The sequence below is a fragment of the Melospiza melodia genome, chromosome 3, assembly GCF_035770615.1.
Source record: "Melospiza melodia melodia isolate bMelMel2 chromosome 3, bMelMel2.pri, whole genome shotgun sequence".
Taxonomy (NCBI): Eukaryota; Metazoa; Chordata; class Aves; order Passeriformes; family Passerellidae; genus Melospiza; species Melospiza melodia.
Genome location: NC_086196.1, coordinates 71,966,837 through 71,975,651, shown reverse-complemented (window position 1 = coordinate 71,975,651; position 8,815 = coordinate 71,966,837). Strand labels below are relative to the sequence as shown.

Sequence of the window (8,815 nt, the reverse complement as noted above, 5' to 3'; positions counted from 1 at the left end):
AAAAACATAATTTGTGCTGGAAATAGTTTTACATTCCAAACCCTGTTCTGTCACCTCCTTGTTCATCTACTAATTTACCTTCAGAAATAAAGCTACTTCAGAAAACGCTATTTCCTTTGTGGATTGTTCATTTACTTAAAAAAAAAACACTAAACAGACAAACAGTGTTTCACATGACTATTAAGAAGGACAAAAAGCCCCATCTTCCTCTGAGTGCTTCCTACTGTTATTAAAAAGACAACATCAAAGTGAGCATTTACCTCAGCAACTGTGAATTGCCTGTTTTAGGCTTTTACTGTCCTATATGCTATCTTTTATTCTGTGCTTTTCGGCGAGGATCATAAAATGCCTTACAATATCTTCTTTACATCATGAAAGCTATTTGTAGACTGAGAAAGTGGAACAAAAAAAAGCTCATTTCTAGCAGAGTCAAGACTTCTGGACTAAAGTTTAGAAGCCTCCAACTGCACAAAGCCATCTTCTTTTGTATGTACTTTCTATAATTCGGTACAATCACATTGATACAGATTTATGGACACTGATGACTTCTAGTTTTTGGACAGTCTGAGTGCTCAGCATTTCAGAACAACTTTATTCCTTCTGTTTCTCTGTCCCAAATGACACCTTGTAATTCTTTCTGATGATGGCAATACAGAATTTGGACTTTCAGACTCTTGACTGACTCGATTATATCCAGCAGATAACAGGAAGTCCTATGTTTGTCAGCTACTTACGTTTCCCTACTGTGCCTTCCCTCAGATTACTCTCCAAAAACATGTGTGCGATTATGCCATGTGATTCAGAGTCTAATGGCTTACATGCCCTGATTGCCTCACTCATTAAAAAAAAAAAAAAAAAAAAAAAAAAAGAAAGAAAAGAAAAAAAAAAAAAAGAAAGAAAGAAAAATCTGTGATTTTTCAGTGGTCATATCAGAAAGATTTTCTTCATCTGGGTAACTTTTGTGTTCCACTCTTTATAGTCAGCTTCAAGTTTAAAGTTAAAATGAACCTGAAATAACAAAAATCTCTGAGTCTCACATGGTTTCAATACAAAATCATGTTTTGTGTTTGTTTCAAAACAGGCCCAGGTTAGTTCAAAAGATTCATGGACCTTGGCAAACTTTTCAAGAAGCATGATTTAAGTTTCTGTGTTTGTACTGTGTGGTTTTATTGTTTCTCATGGTCTTAGTTAGGAATATAGCATGGATTCACTATACATCAGCTATGCTGATATCTGGCCTGCATTTGATGGTTGATGCTGATGTTTTGATTCATATCTACCACTATTCCTATATGCACAGCTGAGCACTTGTTTAATCTAAAAGATTGACTTTCCTTAGATCAATTAAGAATTTGGTTTCACTTGTAAAATAAACACATTCAGAATTACAGATGGAGAAAAAGACATCTAAGGTCAAAGAACTTAGGAACTTGGCAGATCCTCAGAGGAACTATATCAAAGAAACAAGTATAAACTCTTTAAATATGGAAAGAAGGCTAGTAATTTGAGTTAGAGACAAATTTGGTTGAATTATGAGCTTTTCAGAGCCTTTGAAACAAGGAGAAAAGATACAGAACCAACCATTTCCATTCTCTTTACTGGTCTCCCTAATTTCTGGGGATGCAATAGCATGATGTAGGATACACAGAGGTAAATAATATTTTCTTGGTTTAATATTGGCAAACTAGAGTTTACCCAGGTTCTTAATTCATGATCTTGAGTATCAGCCAGATGTTTGAGACATTTTTATTCATCCCACAGAATGTGTTGAATATTACTGCATCTCTGAAAGGATCTATGTTCTGAAATTTGGACTCTGATCCAAATTTTCTCCCTGTTTGAGTGGGCTTTAGATTTTATTTCATAATTAGGGTTATTAGGAGAGATGCACGGACAATGATTTGCTATATTCCAAGTTGTTTCCTAAACTGAACCAGAGCTCAGCATAAAGAAGCACCGGTTTGCTTTTCAATTTCTGCATTTCTGTTTTTTGATATCGCATTTCCTTCCAGTCGGAGCTCTGCCGTTAAGGTACTACTTCAGCAAGAAAATAGGAGAAATAAAATCAGAGTGAAATAAATCTATCTTCATCTCATTTCTCTCTGCCATTCACAGATGTCAAGTGAATACAATAGCTCTTTGAGATGACGGACCCATGTGGGGCAGCAGCTCCAGTGACCCGAACACCACGGTGTACAATTCTGCAAAGATTCCATAGCAACTGCAGAAAAAAAATTGTAAAAGCTTGGCACAAAGGTATACTTTCAAAAGCACCCCTTTATTTATATAAGCATGTGTACACATTCCTTGAGATAGCTCAGAAGCTAGAGATTTTGAGGTCTCACTGAACAGTGTGTCAGTCATTATTCAGCATGCAGATGCATTTTCAGCATTGGCTGTAGCTCATGCAAGCAGGAGGACCGTGTGTTACGGGCCTTGTCCCTATGGTGTAGCTAAAATCACCAAATTACCTCCTCCTGACTCAGCTGGAAGCAGCACTCCTCTCTGCCTGGCTCAGATTGCTGCTTATGTTTTCAGTTGTAGCTGGCTGAAAATGTTCTTTTCCCTTTTGTTTCCTTTTTTTTTAATCAGTAAATAGGGTTTCAGAGGTGGAGCTCCTCAAAAGAGGAACCCTTATCTTAACCAGTTTCCAAACACAGGCTTTGCACTCTGTTTTGGAAATTTCTTAGGAGTTTCTGGATCAATTTCTGGGTCTTACTCTGTGTGTTTGCTTATACAAAGAGGCATTTCAACCCTGAGTGTGTAAAGGGCACGACCATGGACTTCCAACCAAAACCAAAAGGGCAACACCTCTGAATTAAAACCTGTGTGATCTGGAACTCTTCTGGCAGCTGATGAACCCAGAGAGAAATTGAACGATATCAACAGTTTATCTCCTTAAAGACGAGCTCAGGGCCACCTTGCAGCTTGGAAACGGTAAAGTTTGGATGCACACTTTGCTGGATAGTCTCTTAAAATCCCAAAGGCATAATCCTAAAAATCTTTTTCCAGTGGAAGCCATGGTGGCTCCAGATCTTGTCACACCCTTTGGCAGCAGCACACGGAGGCCCGGCACTGAGCATACCACCCCATTTCCTGGAAGCCATTTACTGCTGCAAGCCACAGGAGACATAGAACTCTTTCTAGAGTGCCTGGAAAAGTGTAGACCTAACCCTATGTTTTGTCACCCTTAGCTGGTTTGGTGAGAATTGGCTTGGCTAAACTGGCAAAACTACAACATAATTTTTCTTCCAAGAAAAAAAATTCAGGGGAGAAAAAGGATTGTAGATTTACATAAAAGTGGATTAGAAACACAACACAAATCTATCTTTTCACCAGAATAAATGCAAGCAAAATGCAGGCTGATACTTTATTAATTTTCCATTATATTTGAAGATGCTCAATATTTTCTGTACAACAGTAATTTCAAGCCAGTGAAGATTCATTAGAACATCTTAGTGGCAGTTTAAGAGTACTTTATGAACTATATTATTATTTATTATTAATCACATGTTGGTGAACTGAGAATTCAAGAGGTCAAATACAGTTGGCATTTAATAGCTGTTTCTCACTCAAAAGATCATCTTTTAAGCAGACTCAGTTAGTAATGAAAATTAATTTTTGGGTTGAGCTGTTATCAGTTTGGAAATGTTTGACTCCCACAGGCTGAGGAGGGAATGTGGAGGGAACCCTGAAAAGCAGCCGAAATTCTTTATTGCCTTCCCATGTGATGTACATTTGGTTTCCTCATGATAACCAGTGTCATGCTTGTCAGCAGTACATAAAACAAAGCAACCCTTTTTTTTACCCTTCTTTTATGTGCCTGGAGCCCCACCCGTTTCCAATATCTCCGGATCCAACTGAGTGCTTTTAGCCTTTACCATGAATGCAAAATGTTGTGTTTCTGTGGTCCACGTCCTTAGAGAATCTCAAAACATTTTATGTATGCTCATGTTTCAGTGGACTCCACAGTATTCCCAGGAAGTAAAATAAATTAAAAAACATAAATCCCTTGATTTGGAGAGGCATGTGTCAGAGGACCCTGTTTGGCTGTGCTCGTTAAAACAGCACAACTTCCAAAATCCAGAGTGAGCCATGTGCAGCTCCTGCTCTCCAGCCTCCCTCCTGTGTGAGCTGTTAGTCTTCACAAATGCTGATGTGGCTTCCTTGCCTGTCCTCTGCACTAAATTACCTTTATTAGCTATAGGATACCAGAGTGGATTTCCTCGTGCAATTGCGGGTTTATGTCTTTCAGCACAGGTTACTTTTCTTCATGTCTTGGCTTTGCATCCTTATCTCCCTGAGAGCAGTTTCTGAGCTAATGCTTTAATAAATTCACATTTTGGTAGACCAGAGTCCTTCTAAAAGGAAAATATGCAAATAGAGATAAAATGCTGAAGGCAAACATCTCAAAGACAACAGAGTAACACAGAGGAATAGATGACATCTCTTGTAGTGACATTTCTTAAAAGGCTTCAAAAGTTTCTGGAACTTTTACTTCTCACCAAATTCATTCCATCTGCATGCTTGCAAACACCTATTTTTAGAGTAATGCCTAAAGACTCAGGTGCTCCAGGTTGTTAGAGAGATATTTTTACAAGTGCAGATGGAAGCCTGGATCCAACCATGTATTTCAGGTTAGCCAAACTCTCACACCTCCAGGCACAGAACAGAAGTAAGAGTAGCTCTGTGCTACTCACTGCTCCGAGCAGTGTTGTGGGGGCATCCACGGTTTCAACTTCCAGTCATTGCAGTGTATGAGTTTTACTGCCAAAAACATAGTGAGGTATTGGGGTTTTAGGCCTTCCCAGAGAGCAGAGTTAGGGGTGCAGGTGGCAGTTTGAAGTGGAGGCCGTGCCTTGCTCTGGGCATGGAGCTGCACAGCGCTGCTCCTCATGCCGGAGTGCGCCAGGCTCTGGTGGGGTATTCGCTCTGAGCCACAGGTGTTCTGCACTGCACAAAGCCTCCACAGATCAATCACATTGTTTCTGTTACTATAAAGAGGATTAAAAGGATTTTTAAACATAGTGGGTCTGCCCGACTGCTGGTGAGATTGCCAGCATTTAGCAGAAGAGGGGGAGGCCAGGGTAGCAGGGTGGAGTGGGAGCTCCAGGGAAGCCACATGGCTCCTTTCAGGGGGGTTTTATGATCCTAATGTGGATGTGTAGCACTTTCAACTGGAACTCATTAAGAATTCATGGAGCAGAAAATGTGAGAAGCTCTGGAAATGAGGGCTTTGAAAGGCCAAATATGAACTGTAAATAAAGTAGTGTGGGTATTCAATTTTGGCTATTAACTATCTCAGAAAATTTTCTCAGATCCACAGATAAGGCGTTCAACTAAAAACCTACTTTTAAAAACAAAAGGAGAAATGAAAGGAATTCTACAGACTCCTGAGGCAGAAAGCAGATCAAGAGCAGAATCAGATACTGTATGTCTCAAAAACATGAGCGCCTATTGATTAGAAGTGCTGAACAGCACTATTCATTCTGGCTCTGATTGAGCAATGTACCAAAGCATGTGTTTATCTTTAGGCATGTTTTGAAATCCCATTGACTTCAATCACCATTGACCCCTGTTACTGAAATGGGACCCTTGGGAAGACACAGCTTTCCTAAATATTATGTGTATAAACAGGAGAATCAGGAACACCCACACTTGAGAAAGCCAGCAGCTTAAGCAGAGTGCACCAGGATCACTTAGAAGTTACCTTCTAACTTTATCTGCTACAAATAGGTGGTGCTGGAGCTGTCAGTCATTCATCACTCTATTTTATGGAGGTCAAAACCTCTGTAAGAGAACATTTTATCTGCTGCTATATTCATTTGAGGCCCTCTATACAGAAAGTCCTCATTCCTCATTGCTGCCTTAGGATATGGACAGCAGTCATTTCAAGAGTTTGGGGCTAAGTGTATCAGTGTAAGTGAAATGCTGGACTAGCTTTATAGTGAGGCCTCTTCAGGAGCAAAAGTGCAGCTGTGTTGTCAGCAGCTGAAAGCCAGATGAAGTAACATCACCTGGTTTGCAGCCTTGTTCTCTCCTTTTGCAGGTGCAATTTTGTGCTGGTGTTTAAATGCAGCCACAATATTTACCCTAGCTATGGTAATTTTCCATTGGAAGCTTGGACTTTTCTGCCAGAAGTGATTTGAACATAGTGGTCTTTTCTCCTTTGTCTTTTGTGTTGAATTTGGTGAATATTGATGTTACTGAAATTTTTACTGAGAACTCTTCAAGGATAGCAGTCTAATCCATTATTTCAACACTGCAATAATAAAAAATAAGTGTTTGCTAGCATCTATCAATCAAAAGTTGGGATCAAATAGTGAGGAACATTCACAGCAGATCTAGAGAAAGCAAAGCCTTTCTATGCATCAGGTCAGTCAGTGCACAACACAATTTAGTCTGAAGAAATCAAGAGTATTAAATCTGGGAATAATAAATCAAAAAAGGGAATAAAGTCTCTCCTGCTTATGAGAACACCTGTTAAAAGTAAACTGAAGTTAAACAAGCAGCTCTCAGAGGAGTCGATTATTGCCCATAATTTTCGATTGTGGTTTTTCCACTTAAAAGAAACACTTAGCAGCTTACAAGAACATGTTAAAAATTTCACTTACAATTTTAATGCAAATATTGGTCTCTCTGGTCAGTCCCCTCAGTTCCTGCAAGGGGTGAGGGTTATTAAACATATGAAAAAACTTTAAAAACTCTGAGGACTGGGCAGATACAATGGGAACTAACTGGTGTTTTACTGAGATTTCACCAGCATTTCGGTAGGTCAAGAGCCCAACATTGTCTTTATAGAAAAATAGCTCCTGGAAAGAAGAACATGGGCAGCTGATGCCTCAGCGAGCTGACGACTCCTTGAAACATTACAAAATTTGATTCTTACAAGCAAAATATTCTGAAGTTCTAAAAAGTATATGAAAAAGTAAGAAGAATTCAAATATTAAAAGTGGCGGTTTGACTATAAGCAAATTTACAGTGTAAATCAAATATGAAAATTCCTTTCCTGTTTAGGTGATTTAGCATATATCTACTGACACATTTGGGGAGTGCCTAATATTGGCTTGTCTAGAGGAAATTTGGTCTTAAATTTATTAGGTTTCACATTTGGATATCTGCAATACCAAAATTACATGGCCACTGCAATGGTTAGAAAAAGTTTGTTTACATCAATTTTGCAGTGATTAACTTGTTATAACTAAATGTTAATGTTTTAGTTGGCTGGGAGATTATGACTGTGTTGGGTGAGAAAAAATTCTAGCTTGAGATTTTAAGCCCATAAAGTCATTGAAAAATATGTGTCGGGATAGAGTTTTTAAAGATACTGGAAATCCCTTTCCAAGTCACAGAAATTCAATAAGGTGCCTGGAGATGTTAATGTGATACCCTGAAAAAGACCATATTAAAATTATTATTGTCTAGTTTCTAGGGGACTGCTTGCCTCTTGTAAGTACACTTATCCCTGATAAATACCCGTAATGGGCCTTCTCTAAATCTGCCCTAAATAAAATCCCTTTTTCTCTCTCATTTTAGCACTCAATTCTTTCCCCAACAGAGAATCTGGTTATATCTTGGAAAATGTGGACTGAAAAATTTCTGAATTACCAGTATTGCACTTTAAATATTTCAACTTAGTATTTTATCTTGCTCTTTTAATAGAATTGCCCTTCTCACATTAACCGCTTTCATTGGCTTAACATTACATCACAACATTCAGATGCTCTGACTTTATCTGCAGGACGTTGTGTTTGTCATCTCACACCTGCCTATATCTTTTGTTTCCCACTTGTGTATTCTGCTCTGAATTCTCCCAGATAGATTAATCTCATTCTTGATACCCTTTTCTGTATCTTGGATTTGCTCCTTCTTTGTGCTGCCCCTTGCTCTTGGGTTACTCACTGGTAATCAAGTTTGGGGTAGCTCAGCTAAAATCTGGCATCCCTCAGCAAACTCTTTTGGCCATGAGACAAGTCTTATCAAATGGCTCACAAAGCACAAACTAAATTTCTATTACATCTTCATTCTTGTCAGAAGAAAAAAAAAATGCAATAATAAGAATTGTAATTAAAGTATGAATGTTTCTATATTTTTGTTATGGATGGTTATTTAACATAAGGTTAAGGTTTTGCCACACTTCCTGAACCTGGACATTTTAAAAAACAGTAAAAGGCTTCCCAAAATGAAACGTTCTGCCTTCATGAGTGATAAATATTCACCTTTTTTTATTCCCTGAATACTTCAGTTCTTGGTGAAAAAGCTTTAGCCTCACTAAAATTAAGAGTTGATCCTCACTTTGACTCTACCCAGAGGGGAACAACTGTGCTAATTTCACATGGCCTTCCCACAGCTGGCAGAGTCCACAGAGTGCCCTCAACCTCTCCTCTGATGTTGTATTCATATTGTATTATATCATATTTCTAGAGTCTCATACCTTCTGGGTGGTTTTCTCACAGCAGCTCTTCACAGCAGCGTTGTTGTTGTTGCTTCTCAACCAGGGCTCCTCTCCAGCTCTCCCTGAATGCCCCAGCCCCTTTTATCCCAGCTACCTCCACAGGCTACAGCTGCTGCCCAATTAAGGACATCACAGCTGCAGCCCATTTACAATAACTGGAATCAGGGCAGGGACACTTCTACAATACAGAGATCTTTTACTGCAATACATATATTTACTCAGGCCCCTATACTCTGAGGCTGGGGATCTGGCTGAGCAAACAGGGCAGAGTTATGTCCCCTCTGACAGGTGAGTCAGAGGCATAACCATAGTGACAGCAGTGAGCTGTCTGTATGTTCTTCCTTCTGCTGGGTTTTGGAA

At 39.1% G+C, this 8,815-nt stretch overlaps 1 long non-coding RNA gene across 1 annotated transcript; it reads right to left on the bottom strand.

The window, feature by feature from the left end:
- Positions 1–937: 937 nt before the first annotated feature.
- On the bottom strand, positions 938–8,509 carry LOC134416786 (uncharacterized). The gene is made up of 3 exons (XR_010027392.1): positions 8,435–8,509; positions 4,193–4,361; positions 938–2,221 (listed from the first exon to the last, which is right to left on the bottom strand). It is a non-coding gene; the product is annotated as an uncharacterized LOC134416786 (long non-coding RNA).
- Between the last annotated feature and the right edge of the window lie 306 nt (positions 8,510–8,815).